A 20,284-nucleotide genomic window follows, 5' to 3' on the forward strand; every position below is an offset into this window, starting at 1 on the left:
GCACCCGGGCAAGTGTAATCCAGCCACAGCTCTGGGCTGCTTGGGAAAGACAACAGTTGAAGCACTCATGTCCTGTAAGTCATCATGGTCTGTCAATACAATTTCTCAGCTATTGCATTTCCAATACAAACCCCATTAAGTTTTTATCAATTTGCGTTGTGAGGGTTTACAATGGAATCTTTTTTTAATGGGAATAATTGCCAGTGGTATGTCGAGCTTTAGACAAATCGATCGTTCGCCAGTGCAGCGAGAGTATACCCACACACACACTGATACTGAATGATACACTGTGGAGCCTTCACAGCGGGATTCTCCCAGGGCTGCAAAATGTGTTCATTCAGATGTTAAACTTGCATGTTGTACATCCAGTTGTCATATTTGTAAGGTCCTGTTCAGTGAGTTTGAGAGCTGCTGTACACTTACTCAATGCATCTCTTGCCCTAAATATTCCCCTGTGAGAGATCTGTTGAACGCTTGCTAAAGTGCCCTACAGTTTAACCCAAAGCCTATCACTAACTGATACCCAGGAAGAAAGTGTCACTGAGGTATGTGTAGACTCATGATAGTTGTGGATTGCACATAGGGGTCAACATTATTAATGGTTTCCATATATAAAGACCCTGGGCCATAGAAGGCTCGATTTGCGTCAATAGCATTGCTTCTGTAAGTTCTCAAGGGAATGCTTAATTATGCACACTGCATACATATACAGTTGTTTGAGGAACATTAGGTTGCAGTAAACACATTATTCTGCTTGTAGGCTACAAGGAAACATTCTTACATAAATAGAATTGCATCAGTCTTGTTTTGTCCACAGAATACCTCATTTGATACTCATTAGGAAAATTTGACAAATTATAACATTTACCACATATCAATAGCAACTTCCGATGTAATACACTTTGAGAGTACTTCTCATTTTTACAGACAGCCCGCACCCCAACATCAAAACAGAGGCGGTTAGCGTTTACCAGACATTAGCCATTACCATGAAGTCATTTCCCCAAGCACTGGGAGCTAAACTTGTGCTTTATTCACAGATGTACTGTGATTGTGTCACAAGATTTATTCTGTAATAACTGATAACCGCCCTCCCTCCCCCTCCTCCCTCCCTGCCTCTCTCCAAATATTTCCTCCGTACGTGAAAATGAAGAGAATACTGTATCAGTAAAGCAGTCCATTCTAATCGCGATGATGTCTGAAACCACAGGCCCTGATAATGTATTTACATTCAAACAGGAAACAGAGCTTTGACTGCAGAGAAGTGAAACATAATTTGAAATTAGTTCTCAAGGAGATGCAGTGGGGCGCGGAATGTAATTAAGTCCGTGATTATGTAAGGCAAAGAAGTTGTTCTCAGAAGTGTGTGAGAGGACTGAAATCATATATTCCAGAGGAGGAATGCTGTAATTCTCTTTGTTTCCAAAGGAACCTGAGAACACTCACGCAGAGTCATAATTCATATTACATAAACAGAGGGCTTGAGGTCATTGGCCTGTGCTAACCAATGCCATTAGCCAAGTGTAGATTTGCAATGCAAATTGAGACATGTAACTCTGGTCTGAAATTGTCACAGGTAGAACAATAAGTCAACTCAACTTTCCGCGTCGGAGGGATTTGTATGCTCAACTGCCCTGTGTGAGAGATTTATAAATGGTAATTACAGATAAAAACTTTATGATTGCCTGTAAGTCTGTAATAATCTGGGAATCATTGCTTCTCTCATTTTTTCCAAAGTATTAAAAATGAATTTGAAGAGCTCCTGCGTAGGTCAGTGGTTGAGGCACTCGCCTTGAGTGCATCATACAATTCATCAGGCATCTCTGAGTTGCCTGGATGAGCCCAGTCGAGTAGCGCCTATCCTCCAATGAGCACCCACTCCATAGCAGTGCACTGTGTGATTTATAGTGCATACAATAACAAGCTAACTCTGCCGTAGCACTCTCTGTGACTTGTAGACTTGAAAATAGCTGTGTGCTGCGTGCATGCGTACCGGAGGACTGTGCTCACCTCGTCTCAGCACTCCTGCGCAAGTGAAGAGGCCGTCGTGGTGAGACGAGCTAAGTATGCAGTTGGCGATTCCAAAAACAGGGCTGCACGGAGGAGCAAAATGCCTAAACAAGTGAATTTGAATTACATACATGGCTGCTGTGATGTGGGGAAGTTCGATGCGATGTCAGCGCGGCATGGGAATTTGCATTTGGCTCTCGGTTCATCTGTTATCTCTGTGGCCATAACCACTGCTGTCAGCTCGACGGAGTAGCCCCCATGCGGCACGCACATCCCATGAAACCAAGAGGCAGCAAGCAGAGCACACGCTTTGTGCTCTGACTCCTCTACCTGCTGAATAATGCAGACTATCGTGGAAACGATGCTCTGAGATCCAGGCACAGTGGATGTCTTGAGCCCGACTCGTTACACAGTCTGCCATCGTGGATAAGGCTCTCGCCCCTGTGACCCAAATGTTGTAGATTCATTTCCCGAGTGGTACACTACTATTATACCCTGGAGCAATGTACACACAACCTGTATTTCTTTAGTAAATAACCTGCAATGTGAAAAGATAATTTGCTGTATGTCGCCTATGTAAATCGCTCAGTACTGTATAATGGCATCTGCTAGGTAAATAAACAGTACAATATCAGTATAAGTGACTAGAATTTACCCAAAGGTAAAGCTTATTGTTCTTGTTATTTGCTTGGCAGATACCATACCATTAATACCATGGCTACTACACTCAAGTAAGTACTAATAGCAGAAATGCAGGAATGGCCAGCTCTGCTGTAGTAGCTGGCTTATACCTCACGTGATACAGTGATCCAGAAGATCACTTCAGTTATAATGTTGTTATGAGTTGTAGTGAAAGCAAATAGACCCTGTACCATTAAGTACTGGAGCTGTCCACCCATGTACTATGCTGCAGTACACCGTTGCACTCAACTTGACCTCAGTACTATACAATAACATAGCATACATCACTACCCTATGCTATGCTATACAGTAGCACTAAAGTAACATAATATACTATGTTAAATGATGCTATTCTGTGTCATACTATATCATACTATACCATACCATACCAAACCTAACCATACAATGATATTGATGTTATACTACACTAAATTATACTTTACTATAACATTACTATGACTATCTGCCAGTCTTCTGCTGGAGTCTGATCCTGGGTAATTTTCTTGCCTTGCTCTAGCTGGCCTGCCCTGCTTCACAGGATTGGTTACATTACAGTCTGGAAGCATATTCCTCTGTTCTTATCAGTCACTGCTGGTTTGCTGTGCAGAGCAGTCTCATCGGTTCACAGCAATGGTGTCCATTTCCTGGTCCTATAGACCACAGTCCAGAGGGTTTCTGAGATGCCTTTCAATCAGCAGGTGATGAAAAAAATCTCGATCATGTTATTCAAGTGCCCATCCAATCAATCCAATCAATGGCGCCAATTAGGGTGTTACAGTCAGAGCTGGAATGAAAACCAAAAATGACTGGATCTCCAGTCTATATCACAGGGTGTAAGTATGAAAGTTGATTTGGTGGAATATTAAAATTTGGGATAAATTATATATTTTGGACATATTAAAATAATTACTTTTCTGAGCTTCTAAGAAGCTGTGCAAGTACTCACTTAAGCATGCATAAAGAAACGCCTTGAAGGCATATTTTAGCTGAATTGTTAATTGACAGCAGTAGCATTTAAATATACTTTCCGTTCCGTTGGTTCAAGCCTTTGAGGGCATTAGCTTTTATGAGGCTACCACTCATGCCGACAATAAAAGCTGTCACTGGGTGAAGCTGTCAGGGAGAGCTCTTGCCTCAGTAAAGCTGGCAGGTAAAATAAAGTTCTAATTTGCTTCACATATAAATCGAGTGCGGTCTACTTAGAATCAGTGTATTAATAGGGAAATAGACACATACTTCCTGATTCCTCCTCTGTCTCAAAGGCTTTTTCTTTTGTTGTGAATCGCCAATAAGCTGCTAGTCTCACCCCTCTGCTTTGACTAGGTAAAGTTATTGGTTTGTCAGTGTGCAGACATGAATGAGAGGCCCGTAACATGAAGTGCAGAGTTAAGAGCAACCATTGCTATGACAGGTTGTAATACATTCTGGTTTACATGACAACATTTAAACTACCCACCTTCTCCTTCACTGCTCGCTAATCGATATTATAATTCAACAAGAACAGACATTCAACTCTTTTTCATATGTTTATCCATTTAGTCACAAAATGGATGTTTATGTGAACTAGTGTAAGACATCTACAGGCTTCAGTAATCAACATTTGTTAAATGAATTTGATGTCACACGCGAGTATGTGGTTACAACCCTTAGTATGTGGTGAGAAACAGATTGTATCTGGCCTCTCTCTCTCTCACACACACACACACAAGGGAAGTACATGTACAACATCTGGAAGGTCAGAATCTCTCACATAAACTTAAAGCACCAGCACTCAAAAGAGCAGTGAATGCACAATAAACTTTAACAATAAACAATAAACGTTTTTGTATGTGCACTTGTGTGTATTCGTTTTCAGGTAGAGAAGGCCACCTATTGATTACCAACCTGACATCTGAGCCAGATAAATATTTGCAGGCCTCCGAAACCCATCTGTGTGCCTTTGCCGTGAATTCAGCCCTGGCAGCTGACACACCCGTCAGACGTCGCCCGTTCGTTTCTGGTTTTCTTTTTTTAAAGTATTGCGTTTCTGCCGCGGTATCGGCAAAGCCGTTGCCGTGGCAGCGGAGGAGCAACTCAGAGGGCTAAGAAAACATTGATAAAGCAGGGCGTCATTACAGAGGGGCCACGCCGTCTTCGGGTCTGTAAAGTAATCATTACAACGATTTCAGAGTGAAATTGACAAACATGGGGAGGCGCGACCGTAAACCTGCTCCTTTGGAATTGCCGCGGACCGAGAAGCCCTTACAACTCAAGGCCGTCTCGCACAAGGAGCGTTAAAACGCCTCTGCCGTGGAGAGTCTACCGGTGGTTCCAGTGTAAAACAGCATCACATAATTTCCTCGGTCACATTGTATTTTAAGAGCCTGTTTATAGTGTTAGAAAATATTTATTAAACAATGCCGTTGCTCGTCAATTAAGACATATAATTAACAAAAACAGTAAATAAAGAGAACGGTAACTGTAAATGTCAACGTTATAGCATAAGGTTATTTCAAAGCTTAATAGATAGGAAGTACATTTTAAAACAACGATGTCACACGTATACATTAGAAGTTTATAATTCATGTGATACAGTACCTGCTCACTATCTAATGCGGACTATAATGTAAGTCAAACTTAATTAATAGGTAGCAATTAATTTCTCAACTGTAATCATCTAACGGTATAAATCAGCCCTTAATTAAATAAGAGATCAAGAACTCGCACAAGGGGATTTCATAAGAATTTACTTCGAGGGATCTCAATACCGGTAAACGAGTCTGACTTTTTCTGAGCTTACGTCAAACAATCGGCACTGCCCAAATACTTTCAACAAAAACGTGCAGGGAACATATATCGCACTGTAACTGTGCATTGTACCGACATTCAGTTTGCACTGGGGGGATGCCAGCTGAGATGATCAGGACTTGTGTCCTTTGTTCTCCACGTAGATGCCGGTTTTCAGTCATTGCTCAGCGGTTAGGGCGCGGCATTCGCATAGAAACACCTCTATCTCGTCCTTTAACAGTCCGCTTTTCCAACGACAGCTTGGATAGATCACCCGGCTTGCGGATGGTTTACCATCTAAAACGCCCGGCACACTTGTTTGCTACGAATATAAAACAGTTGCAATGAGCATGAAGAAAACAAAATAGTAGCGATGAGCAATCCTTGCCCATGATGGGTAGACAATAAATAGCGAACGGTTTTGTCTACAAACTGGCACAAATGCAAACAGCCCCGAGCGGCAGGCTGCCAATGCCGCGAGCCTGCGGTAAACTCCGTGCCCGCCATATGCTGCCAGTTACTGGCAAGCTTTCTGTCATCTGAAAAGCTAGCGAATGATGTAACCGAACAAGAAACAATGGCTCTCCTGACGAGGCAAAACGCGCTCTGCTCTGAACTCGATATTGGCCCAGAGTCAACTGGGCTGCGCTTGTTTACGTGCTCCCAATTCACTGGCAGTTTTGAAAACAAGAAACAGTTGAATGAAACGGTTATGGAACAGTTGCATATGCAGAAAGCCAAACAGAAAAAAAAACAGTATGAAATGAGGAGTCTCAGGTGCACTTCCTAGTCTTGGAGAGGGTGCTCCGTTCAGTTTACAAAGCCTGTCAAGTTAAACACTGGCCTGCTAAAATTGCTGGGGGAAATACCATTTTCAAAATAATGGTTTGACAAACAAGAAACATTTTTTATGGTCTCTGCTTCAGAGAAACCACCTGAGCAATGCTGAATACATCTGGCTAATTTTTCATCAGTATTTTGCATTTTCATTCTCTGATACACAAGGAAACTCAAGCCTTTTAGTTTTGTTGCCCTTTCTCCCTTTCTTACCAGAGGGTTTCTTATGGCAACATCTCTTTTGAGCCCTGTTTGTAGGAGTGGCCATCCTACTGTTTATGGACAGACAACAAAACCTAGCCTCCTGTCTGTTCCTCTGCCAATTCCTTTCTGCTCCTTACGGATATTATCTTCAAGTATTGCTCATCCATCTTGGACAGATTTTTGGCTCTTACAGTCCTGGATTTGTCAATTACAAATGGTGTGTCTCTGTGCTTCCTGATTGTGCTTTGGGTGCAACATTTTGAAAATCGAGTGCTCCAAGCTATTTCACACAATGTCTCTCTGTCTTTATGCAATGACACAATTATGTAAAGATGCTCTCATCCATAGAGGAAGATGTGCACAACCTTTTTGCTGTAACTCCTGAATGGTTGAGCTCTTGCACAAGCTGAAGACCATCAGACTTCAACAGTTCACATACACACAAAAGCTAACAGCCAGAATGCATGTGTGTTACCATAGCATCTGTGCTTATTGTTATGGCCTTAATGAACTACCCCAAGCTTATGACTCTGCACCATGCAGCTGCCCATATAATTTGAGTGTGATTGGGTGAATGTTCTGATCGGTTCCCAGCATAAAATAACCATTTTCACTACTTTATAAAAGTATATAAGATCACTATTTTGCTACTTTATAAAACAAAGGAGAACCAGTGGTTGGTCAGTTTGGCTGGATCTGGCACAGAGGACACCTTATGTTGCATGCTATCTGGAAACCTGGGATCTTATTTAATCAATTAACCTGTGGGATTATTAGATGGCCAGGCTGAAAGACCCCAATTAGGAATTTAAGTGCCATGGGATCCCAAATGGCTACAGACAGTCAGTTTTATGCCTCCTATAGAGACTCTTCCAGCATAGTGTCTGCATAATCCCTACTGGCCCACCAACACCACTTCCAGCAGCCAGTTAGGTCTCCCAAGTTACCAACAAAGCCCAACTCTGCTTAGATTCAGCCACGAGTCAGAAGAGCATTATAGGGTGGTAAGACTGCTTGCAACCACAGGTGGGAAACACCCTTTAATGTGAAAAGCTTTATTTGTGTACTTTATTATGATTTTTGTAATGTAACTTAACTAGGTACATTACGAAAGGGTACCAAAAGAACAAAATATTTGCATACAGGATACACAAATAACAGATAACTCATGCATCAGGCTGGATTAGTCCTGTGGGTTTACAAGAACCTTTGAAGACCTCCCAGAGCAATCGACAGCCACTTCCCAAATCGATCAAACTTAGGCTTGTTTGACTGCATCGACACTTTCCCCGGCCATCGATTCTTAATGGCTTTTCTTCCTCGCCACCCTTCCACTCTCTGTGCATGGAGCCTGTTCCGCTCTGCGTCAGTGGGCAATTTAAAACCCGCCGTAAGCGTTCCCTTTGCAGCGTGCGGCAGATCTGACTCGTGCGGGAGCCGGCTCGCCTGAGCCATAACCCGGTGCCTCACATTCCTCCAGTCCTGAATCTGCCTTTCCTCCTTCTTCCCCAGCCGTCACCGGCGGCTCCCGCGGGTGCAGCTGCCACTAATATTTCCTCTGCGACACCTGAAGGTGCCCTTGTCGGCGGGAGCAACCAGTGCACTCCTCAGAGCTGCCAGGAACGATATTAAAACCAGGTGGAGGCGCAGGGATTTTCTCTGCATTGCAAATGACGCTGCCGCGGCCTGCGCTACGTTAAACTCCGACAGCCCCTTACACACCTCTTACTCCCTGAGCCCGCCTTGAACCGTTATGGGTTTGAGCAGTTACAGGTGATTGACAGGCCCATGGACCTTACTGCTAGTATTAGCCCCTACTTAAAAAACAGCTCTGCTATTGAATGGTTAAGTAGGACGTCATTTAAAACTTACTTCGCTGAGGTCATGTGCCACAAACAGGTGGAACATCTTGGCTTTTTTTTTTTTGCATTTCCACGTTTGACATGTTTCTGCTGACTGTGCTTCACGCCTGCCACCATTTTAATGAGGATGCCGGAACTCTCAGTAAGCTACTGTGCAAAAGCAGTAAAGTACAGTGTGCCAGAAAGACAGGAACTGGCTCACTGACACAGTGCAAATCTGGTTCACTGGCATACCGCATTTTGGCCATGCAGGTATGGGTGAGCTGGCTCTCCCTCTACCACAGGGATTTAAATCTGAAATTATTTTAGGACCAGTCCTAGGCCGTCCAGGTTGCTGATTTGGACGGGTTTTGAGGAAACTGTACCGCTGTTCATTGGAACTGTCCTGGTTGGCTGGTTCTGTACTGGGCCAACTGGAACACCTCAGTATTAGTAGATCACAAAAATAACAAATAATCAAAGGCCGCAGTGAAGCGTGACTGCCTTCAGACAGCACTAAAATGTGTGCATTTATGTAATTCAAAATCAATGCACTGATCTCTCCAGAACTGCACAGGTGTGGAGCTGTTACATTTATTTCAGTGTGTGATGTCAAACCTAGTCATAGTTAGATGCAACAGGTGGGTTTTCATTTTGCGCATTCTGAAGGAAACTGTGACTGTATGCTGGAACTGCATGCTCAGTATCTTTATAAAAGCAACAAGCTGCCAGAGTTACTGTAAACATTTCAGATAATGCTGAGACAGATTCTATAGTGGCAAAGTATCTATCAAATGGTAAAGTGACGTGACGTTTTGTATATTTGTGTGTGTGTGTGCGCGTGCATGCGTGCGTGTGTGTATATGTGTAAACATGCAGGAGTGTGTGTGTGAAGGTACTGTGATGTTTTATGGTGTTTGTCAAGAAGACGGAAGACTTTCCCATTTGTGCCATGAAATACACTCATCTGTGCCAGGAATCTGTTATGAAGACAGATGGCATTCAGCTAGATTCAATTGCCTGTCTTAAATTACAGTTGTTGTTGTTGCTAAAATCTGGCCATATGGATTTTCAACTGATACCAAGAATATGACCCTATGCCAAAAGATTATTGTGACGCAGACTGTTACAATGCTGTAGAGCTTTATGATAGAATGGGTTATTCTCAAATCCCACAGCCCCAGTGAATAATTAAAGGTCAAAGTGATCAGATTCATCCAAATTTCTATACTGTCATGGCACTAGTTATCTTGCTCGGCTCTGGCCTAACTTTTGTCTACCCACAATGCACTTTGATCGACTAATGCGATGCACAAGAGTATTTTTATTTTTGTATCTTACACAAATTTCATGAATTTGGCAGTTGCCTCACTGAAGGGGAAGGTTCAAGTGCCCTGTGGTTAGATTGGTAGGCCTTTGTTTCCATTAAAAGATATTTGAATTTAAAGCGTGCTGGGTTTCCATAGCAATACACAAACCGCAAGACAATGTATAATTGAATTTAAAGTTTAAAATTTAAACTCTACTTGAATTGCACTGACTTTTTTCATCAATACATCATCACATTGTGGTCCGCACAATGTGACAACACTACACCGTCTGTACAAAAGTTCAATAATTGCAGTGTTCAATAACACTGTAATGGTATATTGAAGTTTCACATTTTCTGTCTCTTTGAACTGCATTAATTAACCTTTATGTGCAAACTACAAGATCAGCTATTAAAAGCCGAATCAGATAGAGTTACCGGTACTACAGCTGCAAAATATTCACAGCTCTCAAAGAGGGTTCTGAATCGATCTAGATAAACAGCCTGGAAAAAATGTATTATTTTACAAGCTGATCAATGGAAGATAGTTTCACACCTGAGTCTTGTCGCTTGTCTGTTTAAGTGCTTGCATGGTGACAGTCCACTGTGACTGGAGACATCCATCCTGAAACCAAACCAGGTCAGGTGACCTGCAAAGAGACACTAGTCATCAGTAGGGCTTTTTGACTGATTAATTTGACACTTTTAAAATCACAATACAGCTGCATATGTCCTCACACAGACATGTGAATTCCATCCCAATATGTGAAAAATAAATTACCAATGATGTCACTAAAAAGCCTTAAAGGCTTATTTCCAATGCAGTCCTCCATTGTGGTCCTTATGGCAGCAAGCAGGAATAGTTGGTGTGACTGTCATGCTGGCAGTTTTTTTTTTTTTTTTTGCAATAGCAAGGAATGATTGACAGGTATACATAATAAGCTTGCCTCAGACCATTTCCTGACTCTTCTGCGGTACTTAAAATGACAGCTGTCCATCAATGCCACATGCATCTTCTTGTTCACAGTCCTAGGCTGTACTATTAGCAAACTGTTCTCTGCAGGGTCCTTCTTCTGAACAATGAATGCTGGGATTGATTTTCTTCAAAGCACACTGGGAGGTACAGTTTGAGAACACAGCTATGGTGTTCTCCAGATGGTGAAAAAGGAGCTCCACATCAATTAATAGCCAAAAAATATATTATTTCACACAATATTCAGACAAATGATTTATCACTGGCTTGATTCAGATCCTTTAGTCAATCTGAGATTGAGGTATCATCTGGAATTTTTTAGTGACTCCATTGTAAAGGACAGCTTATACCTTTATCGAGAGGTTTGTGATATACCTTGGACTGAGCAGCAACATTGGGTTGTTCCCTTAAAGTATATCTGCATCTCTTTACTTTGCACTTTGACCGCCATAGCATTTTCTCATAGCATTTGCTATGTTTTGCCCTTTTTCACAGTCTTTGTAGCAATGGAAAACCGAACAATGTCCATACACCAAAACTGGAGGGTACCAAGGTACACATTATACATGAAATGAAATATTATATATTTTGGAAGATACCAAAAGATGGGGCAGCATGACTTAGCACCACAGGTAAGCGTAGCTTCCTCTGTCCAAGAAAATAATATAAAAGAAAATATGAGCTTATGTTCTTTTTATTTTGATTAAATATATGTCCAAAATGATAATTGGATTACAGAGCTTATAACAACTGCTTATAACAAGAATCAACTGCATATAGTGGTCAAAGACACAGGGGCAGAATCTTCCTATATTAACACTGTTTAAAATCTCTCATTATAAGACTATTTATAGCTCACTTGCAATGCTCAACAGAACAAAATGGACCATAATAAATGAATAAATATTAGAATATGAACACATTGCATGTTTATCTTGCGCTAATTACAAAGCAACTAGCAGGTAATATATTTTGAGGTAAAAGTTGTCATTGCATTTAAAATTCTGTTATAAGAATTGACCTCTTATAACTGTCAAATGGTCCTGGGTAGATGTATAGCAAAGTGCACTGTATTTGACTTAGCTAGGCTCCGCTGAAGTTTCCTCAAACAATGTATTCATTCTACCTACTTTTGGTAATAAAAGACAAACGTACAGACAATTGAAGAAAGGCAAACAGTTTCAGTGCTACTGCATAAATATTGTATGTAGAAAGTGGGGTGAATGGACTTTCCTAGTGGCCATGAAAATAACTGCAGGCTAAAATAAACTAGTGCTAACAGCAGAATTAAGTTTGCCTTTTGGAAAGGTCAGAACTCCAGAATGAAGACACATTTACCTGGAAAACCACTCTGCCCTGTTTGTGTTTCATTACATTATGAGGTCTGTCTGCAAGCACTAAGACTTTATGAGCTCTCAAAGGTCAACTTCTTATGAAAGTGTGATGAAGGCCTAAGCATGTTATGATCCCATTGAAGGACATGGCACTCAATCTCTGCCTAGCCATAGCATACGAGTTATCCTACTTTATCCTTATCTTACTACTCCTTTTTCTGAGGAGATTATAAATGTTGTTAATAGACATTTTACAGATGTTAAGAGGCTCAAAGTCATGTCAGTACTTGGAAATGTAAGTATTTTCCACAAAATCCAATATGGCCACCGCATAATGTAACCAATGAGAAACCGAAGACGTTATTGGCCATCTCCCTTCTTCAGTACTCACCATTCACGAGAAGAATACGTTTGAACGACTTGGATTTTTTTGAATAAAGTATAGCCAAAACAATGTGGCCTAGGGAGGGCATATCATTCATTGGGGCCCCTTCCTGTTGCCTTCCACACAAATCGCGAGAGTTTCACATCTACAGTGTCAGGGTTTGTGAGATGTGTGCTGAGGATACGGTTTTCCTGTTTCAAGGTGTCGGAATTGCCAGTGTTCCTCCACCTGCAGTGTTAATTGAGAAAAAGGATGGTAATCAGTGATAAAGAAGGATTGGTATGGGCGAAATCTCTTAGCCTAGAAGTGCTGCTTAATGAGTGTTCTGCAGGGAGAAAGGATTATGCCACATTGACTCTCAGCATTGACAGAGAGATTGTTTCCACAGGAAGAAGGTAAAATTTTTCCCCCAAAGGGCTTTCCCTTCATTACCACTCATTGGCTACCATAAATCTGTAACATCACACTGAAATGACCAAGATACCTTTTAGTCCAAATTGACCTCAGGTACACGTGTGTCCTGCTGCAATAATAGAATACAGGTGCTGCTCTGGGATGAATGGATATGGAGCTCTATCAAGTCAGTGGAAAATTGCTGATTGCTGATTTGTCCTCTTGTCCTTCTCCTCTCTCTGTCTCACTCTGCATCTCAGCTAAGTAGCGTGTATATTTTGCCAAAGCATAACTTGTCAATTTGCAAATCAATAAAGTTCATGCCAGCACACTTGACTCGGTGCCACGTGACTGTTGTACCGTTCCTGCTTAGTCAGTAGTCTTCCGCTGCATTACTGTGCACATGGCTGATCAATGGGAAATGGAGTTGAAAGAACCACCTCGTAATTAGACCACAGTGTCATTCATGTGCCTCGGCGCACTTGAAGCGATGTCAGCCTGAGATAAAGTGCAGATGGTTTGTCGGGCACAGGAATAGACTACGAGTACATTTTCAGCCTCTGCCATGCTGTGAGTATGGCTCAGGGCAGGGGGGTTGAATATCTTTTCCTTTGACTGACGTGGGTTTTGCAAGCTGAACTGGTGGCTATGCTGTGTTTGTATGGAAAAACTTGCAGACAGTGTGCTTTTTTATTTCTCTGTAAAAACGTGTATGTGTGTGTTGCCAAGCATTTCTAAGGTCTGAATGTAAGACTACTAGCAGCATATGCACACAGTATATACACATAATTGTGCATGTGTGTGTGTGTTTGTGTGCATATCTTCAGTGGGGTGTTCAGGGATCTGTTTGAGACTTGGGTTGACAGATAGGTAGGTAGGTACGTAGGTAGGTAGACCAGTAGGTTTATGTCTGTGTTCCTATGTGTTTGGCCATGGTGCACGCTACTTGGTATATTAAGTTAAACTGTAGGTCACACCTCAGTTAAAGGTCAAAATAATGTCCTTTTGTACAGGTTAGAGCATATTCTGCCTCAGTTTGCCTCCACCAAAAATATGTTTCTTTTTCATTTTCTTGTTTGAAAATAAATGCTCAAGGTGTACTTGAATCCAGTTGCTCGTGAGGGGTTTGTCAGCTGTTCACTTGAGGCTGATGGATGCGCTATTGCCATGCTAATGAAAACAGTATAATATCACTGGTGATTACTGATAGAAAAAGGGTTGCTCTTACAGTGCATCCCCCCCACTCCAAAGGCTTGAGACTGTTCTTACTTTGTTACCTTGGAGACTGTGAGGGAGGAAGAGGGAAATACGAGCGATACAAGATGTATCGCGGCCCTGCTTGCGAAGCCATCAGCGCCCGAGATGCTGGAAAGGGCCCACCGAATCGCAGTCGCTACCGTCACAATGGGAACAAGGGTGTCCTGCGCTCACAGACCAGACCAATTGCTCCGGGCTCGGTCTGCAGAGGAGATTACTTGCATTAATGAATGAGGCAGCACCTCTCGCTCAACACCGGGATACTGCTGAGCGAATGGCATTGGACTACTTACCGGCCGTTCGTTATTCTAATTTCCCCGGCCGTTCCAGTACAGGGGGGAAAAAAAAGTTGCCCGTGTGGGTGCGAGAGAGGAAATGAGGTCGGGGTACAGGGAGAAATAGTTCGGAGCGGGCGGAATAACGGCAATAATTCAGCGAGCGACAAATGAAATAACAAAAGAGAATGGGAATTATATAAAGCTGGCGCATTGTGTCAGCGTGGAGTGCAACTGTGGCGTACCGAAGCGGCGATAATAATAACTCATTCTATTTTTACCGCTCAAGTGGGCCCTGCTGGGCTGCGGGCAGAGTACTGTGTACCGTGGGGCGAGCGCACGACCTCCTCCGAACGGCTGCTCCGATGGCTTAACCCTGCGGGCTTCATTTTGTGTTTTCTCTCTCTTCCTGTTTAATTTTCTCCCCCTACTTTCCCTACCTTGTGATACATTCCCTCTTGCGACCTCACACAAAACCTCAACACCTGCACTCCTTCGAATTTGCTATTTCTGCCGAAGAAGGTCATATTCCCAGATGAAGAATACACTGTTTCGCTACAGAAAAAAAAAAGGATTTGCATTTTTTGAGAAAAAAAAACCAGCAACACAACACAATTTACTAATGTATTCCCAAAACTCTTGTCTCAATTCTCGATTCTCAACTCTCCCATCTCAGCTCAAACACAGGAACATTTGGCAAGAAAAGGTACTCATTTATCAGATCTCTTCTAAAAAAAAGCTAGTTTAAAGCAATCTCTTTTCTACCATTCTGTCTGGCCTCTTTACATTACATTATTGCCATTTAGCAGACTATCTTATCCAGAGTGACTTACAAAGTGTAAGTGTAAGCACCACTCAACCTCTGGCACAGTAATTTGCACTCACAGCCAGGGTGCAATGCCCACAATCCTGATTGCGTTGGATTGCGCCCAGATTGAAGCTACGCAAAGACGAATCCAGAGGTTGGGTCAATTCCGTTTCGATTCAGTCAATTCAAGGAACGAACTGACGTTCTGTTAATGAATTTGAAACGTGCATCATTTTCTAGGAAGATATTTCTGTCCGTGAAGTTGACCGTGACTCTGAATGAATCCCCTCACTTTGCTCGATGCTGTACTTCCAGCCTGACGCTTAGTCGCCGATTTGCTGTTTGCTTACGTCCTCGACCACTGTGCTCCCTGCGACGTGCCCTTCCTGCGCCCTACCACGGTGGCCTTGCGCACCTGCCTCAACAAGAGTGTCTGCCAAATAAACACATAAAACTAGCACGGAAACAAATTGAATGGGCCTGTAACCTATGAGTTGCTAGTTCAATTCATCTCTGAAATACTGCTGCAGTACCCTTGGGCAGGGTAGTTAGGTCTGAATTGCCTCTGCAGATATCCAGCTGTATAAATGGATAATGTGAAAATGTGCATGCTGTGTCACTCACTCTGGATGAGTGCATCTGCTGATTAACTATAATATGTGTGCATATGCTGCACTTGTTGGAGTTGGCGTTAAAATCTCTGAAATATCAGAAAGTGGAGCACGCTGCTATTGCATAATCTCTGCAGCGGTGTGGCGAACTTGCACCAGAGAGGTTGTTTAGTCCTTTTATTGCAGAGGTTGTTTTCAACAGCAGTGTTCAGAGTGCTTTAATCGACAGAACGAGCAAGATGCCAGAGCTCTTGGCCCCTTTAGAATAACAGCAGAGAGAAAGGCACTGGAGTATTATACAGGCATGACAGGAAAACCCAGCGTGTGATTGATGGAGTCACAAATGGATGAGGATCTGAAAGAGGCCCCATCTCTACAGAAGCATCTCCCATCTCCCTGAGGGCTACTTCATACAGGAGGAGGCTGCTGGATTAGATTAGATTTGTGGATGAAATTCCAGGTCTTATCACATAATACCAAAGAAAGGCCACACACTGTGCTACACATGGAACTATGTAGCCATATCTACAGTACATGTAAGACTTAGGGTAACTGAAGGTATAGTAGTACTAGAATTTGTAGCTAACAGATCTTGTAATTCAAAATAGCAGATCATTTTATAAAAGTAAAAAAAAGCTACTATAAAATATAACTCTCATGTATTATTATATCATCGTTGTTAATAAGGCAGTGTAGCATAGTGGTTAAGGAGCAGGACTCGTAATCAAAAGGTTGCTGGTTTGATCCCCTCTGGGACACTGCTGCTGTACCCTTGGGAACGGTACCTAAGCCAGAATTGCCTCAGTAAAAATATCCAGTTGTGTAAATTGATAACATTGTTAAACAACTGTAACCTATGTAAGTCGCTTTGGATAAAAGCGTCTGCCAAATGAATAAATGGAAATAACAGCAATAACAGTATTTATTACATATTTTCCTTGTTCCTTAATGAAACATTATATTGTTGGATGCAATTCCAAATGTTTGACTTGCTTGCCTTGAGTAACGACTCTGGGAGCTGGCCTTATTGTCATTTTGTTATGATCCGAGTCTGGACAAGCAGTTTGCTCCTTCTGAGTTTGAAATCACTTAATTGAAAAATTAATTAAACTGCAGTTGCTTAATTGAACCATTTTGATTACTGCCAGCTGTTGTGCAAAAAAAAGCATTTCAGTAACTGACATTCTGGTACATGTGCGAATGGTCTTGCCAGGAAATACTTGCACAGCTTAAAATATTTACTTCACAGACTGGAGAGTGTCACCTTGTTTTGATTACATTGCAAATAAGATATTAATGGTTCAGCCTCGGGGTGTTGCTTAGCGATTCTGGGGTGACCTTTAACCGATCACAATGGCTTACTTTTCCTGCGTTTCTGCCTCTCCTGCCTTTTTCCCAGGGGCGAGTGTGGTTTACAGGAAGATAACCAATCAGTTATCTCCCCTAAAATATAAGTGCAGTGAAAAACGTTAACAGCATAGCTGTCACCAGAAGGAGCAGACTGACAAATGACATCAGTATGTCAGACTACATAAACAAACCAGGCAGAGCAGTGAAAACAACTCAATTAGAGCAGTAGACTTCTAATAATAAAGCAAACATTCAGGTCTTGACAGAAGATGCCTTCAGCATCATCACAACATACTTTTCCTCTGTATGGTTTAATATCATAACCATGAGGTGGCTGGTTTGTTCAACATCTCTCAAAACTGACATCAGAATCCACAGTAATTCATACCGCACGTGGACTGCGATCCAGTAATCGGAGAACACAGTCAGAGGAAAAGAAGACAATATAACTTGTCACATCGGGATAAACAGTTGCTGAAGCGTTTAATCTGCTTTGTATTCTGCGATCTGATTTTTTAACACCCAGAGCCGCGGCGATAATTATAATGGCCACGCTGGTTTGGAGTGTGTGCTGGCGGCGGCCGCTTTCTGCTGGTTGAGTCTTTATTATCACTGTCTGGGGCCTGACAAGCAATTACGCCGGCTGTGTAAGTGCAGGGAGCAGAAATATGAAATTACCCCATGAGAAAGACTACTGTGAATGCGAACGCTCTGAATGACATCTACATGCGGTGAGATCTGCGGTAAGGATCTTTCAGCTAATACATATTCCAACACAGCGGAACAAAATAGTGCCGTATATCATATCACTTTTATTAGTCAGCGCGGCGCTGTAACAGCCACCTGTTCATTGCATGTGCTGTTAGTGGATTGGTGTGTTTGGCAGTGTTTTCAGTGCACTACCCCTCTCCCATCTCACCTCGCTGGCTTCCTCTCCTGTGAATCGGGGAGGTAAGCGCAAAGGAAATTCAGTTTGGGAGTAGCGCAGACAGCGTGCGCTGACTGAAATCCAGGGCCCCGCTGTGTTTGTTCTGTTCTAATCCAGAGGGATGGCTCTGAAGGCAAAAAGCATTCCGCGCCAGCTCTTTGTGATTCTAACCCCAGAAGTTCGTATCGTGCCTTCTGTGTCTTTCACACTCCGTGGTTTAAATTAAGCAGGGAATGCTTTGAACTTTTTTTCGCCGTCTTAACCTCCCCGCAGCGAATAGACGATATAAGGCATGAATTTATCCATTGAAACAAACCGGTCGTTTCCCCAGTCCCCGTAACGCACTCTGCCAGACGGCAACCCACGGTTGTGGTTAATGATTAAAGCGACAGACCCTCGGCGAAATGTCCGATTCCATTTTGTGCCTAAAAGTGGAAGCAAATTCTCGGAATTGCGCTGATATCAGACGGCGGGGCGGGAGCAAACGCACTTAACTTGCGGTGGAAAAAGTGCACCCGGTCGCCAAAGCAGACGGCAGCAATAAGCCAGCATAAAGGTGTTACTTCCAATAGGGGAGCACCAAGTTACGTAACAGCAGCACGCAGGGGAAACCAGCTGCCGCATTCCTACATGTGTGACCAGACCACCTGCGTTTCCTCACTGTTCATTTTCATTCTACCCATGCAGCATACACAGCGTGTGGTTTGACAGTGTGCTGATAGCGTTTTATAGTGTAATGGCAAGGAGCAGGTCTCATAACCCAAAGGTTGCTAGTTCAATTTCCAGGTGCAGTGGTATAGTGACCTTGAGCAATGTGCTTAACCCAAGTAAATATGCGGGTGTATAAACCTATCATGTGTAAACTGCTCTGGATAAGCGTGTCTGATAAGCAAATAACATAATAGCCTCTGTATTTATACTACTTTTGTGAATGGCCAATGAGAATACAGGCCAAAAAGGCAAAGGGAATGAAATCTCCCTGCCTGAATAGCTCGTCCGACACATCAGTAATCTTAAATATAGACGCGGGAGCGATAGGTGTGTAATTTTTAATTAGTGGGTGGGCTTAATCACGCTAAATTTAATTAGCAAGCGAGCTTAATAAGTAAGCAGCCAGCTGTCATATCAATTTTGTCACAAAAAATAAAGGAAGATATTGGCTGTCAGTTATACAGCCATCAATCTCTGTTCTGGGAGGAATTTAAGATGGACTATTTACTATTCATGATGATAATCATATTTTCATGACTGAATAGTCACACAAAATGATGCATAGTGTTGTGCATTTCGTTCCAGCACCCGGTACTGAGCTCGTATGAGCTGAGACTGTGTAATCAGGTACCATGTCACACAGTGAGGGAGCTTGTTACTGTGTGCGAATGTAATCCCACTGGACCCTTACAGTCTTAGACAGTTTAAACAACTTGTCAGGGCCTTTTGGCCGCAGGGCAGCTAATTAATTTATGCAGTAACTTCCTTCACCAGCTTGCTATCTCAATGCTCAAATCCTGACTACAAACTCATTTTTTTTTTACTTCCTGCCAGCTCATAACAGCTCCCAATAGAATGTACTGTATTTGCCCATGACTAAGCCTCTATATATGGATACATGGACCCTGCTGGGGGTCATTCATATGATTGACTGATACATGAGTTTTGCGGGACTGTATCACAGGACTCTGTATCGGCAAACCCTTGCTGCACTGAGTTTCTTCTCTCTCTGTTCTTCCTCTCCATTACGTCCATGACTGTTGAATGCCATCAATCCCATCCCAACTCCAGCACCAATCAGGACACAGACTGGGTCCTCTCATCAAGGCAACTTCAACGCTGACTGAGGACCTCAACAAAGCAGCTGCCAAGTTCTCATGGAGGGCGGACAGAGGGTGATCTGGGAGGAAAGCGGCTTTTTCCAACTAATGTAGCTAGATTTCTTCTGTCCAACATCCTTGCTATGCTTTGCTTTCCGCTTTATGTTACTTTTTCCTGTTTCTGTGGACAGGTGATAAAACTGTGATTGCTTACACACATTACATCTTAATTTCTGGGTTTTTCAGGTGATCTTACCTCATCTACCAAAAGGTAAGTTAGATTTTCAGTTACTTTAACCATTCCTGTTTGATGTTTTTATATTTTTCCCTAGTAATTAGCAGAAGGGTTGATTTTCTTCATACTCTCCAGAGCAAATACAACAACAACAAGATATCACATCAGGCTAAATTGTTGAATATAAACCAGTAAAGCTCAAATATAGCTGGTATCTCTTTGTTTTAGATACCCTCTTTGTGAAGGTAGACCGGCTCCTCTGTTTCCAAGCTGGTT

Source organism: Megalops cyprinoides, chromosome 22, assembly GCF_013368585.1.
Source record: "Megalops cyprinoides isolate fMegCyp1 chromosome 22, fMegCyp1.pri, whole genome shotgun sequence".
In the NCBI taxonomy this organism is placed as follows: Eukaryota; Metazoa; Chordata; class Actinopteri; order Elopiformes; family Megalopidae; genus Megalops; species Megalops cyprinoides.